We start from the raw sequence: 1,465 nt of genomic DNA, 5'->3' as shown, positions 1-1,465 counted from the left end.
GGATTCGAACCGGCCACCTTAGGTGTATGTGGCTGGCGCCTTAGCCGCTTGAGCCACAGGCGCCGAGCCAATATTCTTAAATTTAAGATGCTACAAACATAGGTTTTAAAAAGTACAGTTTGATAAACTTGGCTATTAAATACTGTTTAACCCACTTATGTTTAATATAATTACAGATACATTTGTGTTTTAATCTATTATCTTACTATTTGTTATTCTACATTTCTCATTTTTATTGGCTTCTTTTGCCTTAATCAAGTATTTTTATTATTCTGTTTCCAACCATCTGTTAACTTTTTATTTTTCATTCCTTTAAAATTCTTTTTGTGGTTACTCTCAAGATTACAAAATTTCCATATGGTCAATTTACATAATAGTATTTTACTACTTTCTCAACAATAATGAGTTGAGACCATTTTAACACTCTTTTTGTTTTTCTTTTCTTTTCTTTTTTTTTTTTTAGCACATATTTATTTATTAACCAAAGGAAGGAGCCTAATTAAATCAATGCTTTGAAATAGTTGCATGTAAAATATTTATGATAAAGATAATTGAATACAATTCATTACCATTGAATTGGTAATGAAAAAAAGCAGTCTTGAGACTTGCTCATTGAGCTGAGCTTATTCATTCTCATAACTAATTCCTGCTCAGAGTGATGATGGAATTTTTATTCTGCTTTTTCATAGACCTGAGTACAGGTGACATTGTTCATGATGCATTCCACCACTAATTTCCCATTTTCAATTTTCTTGTTATGTGCTTTCTTTCTCATCCCATTCTTGATGTTGAACCAATGCGCCATCTGTATAGTTGTAGATAGTCTCAGTTTTTCTCCCATCAGCTGTAGTTTCTTTGAACTTCTCTCCCAAGACACAAGAAAACTATTGTTTTTATGGTGAAGTTTTTGCTGTCACAAGTAATGATACAATCTGGTTTAGGCATTGTACCAATTTTTTGTAGTACTAGCCCCACTCCTAGTTCCTTCACGTACTCATCAAAACCTTTGCTGTCCACCAGGCGCCATATTCCTACAAGCTGCTTAAGGGTGGCCATGGTGGGTGTGCATTGTGAGCAGAGGAGAGTCTGGTGTGGGGCACTTGCTGTGTGTGAGCCCACATCTGCTTTATCCTTTTTAACACTCTTTATCTGAAGTTTGTGCTATTGTTATCATGCATTTGATTCTTCTTACATTTTAAAACCAGCAAGATAACAGTAATAAATAAAATGTGTCATTGTCAAGACAGTCATTATTTATGTAGATTACCCCAAAGTTTTCTGTTATTTTTTCAGTTTTCTGCATTTTTTGTGATTTTATATAGAATAACTTTCTTTTCCCCAGAAGACTTCCTTTCCTTTGAAAAAAAATGTAGTGATGAATTCTATCACTTTTTTGTTAGTCAGAAAAAATTATTTATTTTGCATTTACATTAGAAAATGAATATTTCTCCTAGATGTTAAATTC

The 1,465-nt window shown here is 32.7% G+C and overlaps 1 protein-coding gene and 1 pseudogene across 1 annotated transcript in view; one reads left to right on the top strand and one right to left on the bottom strand.

The window, feature by feature from the left end:
- Positions 1-1,465, top strand: part of ATP8B4 (ATPase phospholipid transporting 8B4 (putative)) — a 240,815-nt gene that overhangs the window by 23,446 nt on the left and 215,904 nt on the right. The gene's annotated exons all lie outside the window — the stretch shown is intronic.
- LOC100965360 lies at positions 671-1,056 on the bottom strand (annotated as a pseudogene).

This window comes from Otolemur garnettii, unplaced genomic scaffold (genome assembly GCF_000181295.1).
Source record: "Otolemur garnettii isolate 467f Iridium unplaced genomic scaffold, OtoGar3 scaffold00011, whole genome shotgun sequence".
Classification (NCBI taxonomy): Eukaryota; Metazoa; Chordata; class Mammalia; order Primates; family Galagidae; genus Otolemur; species Otolemur garnettii.
Note: the sequence above shows the minus strand (reverse complement) of the source record. Positions and strands in the feature narration are given on the sequence as shown.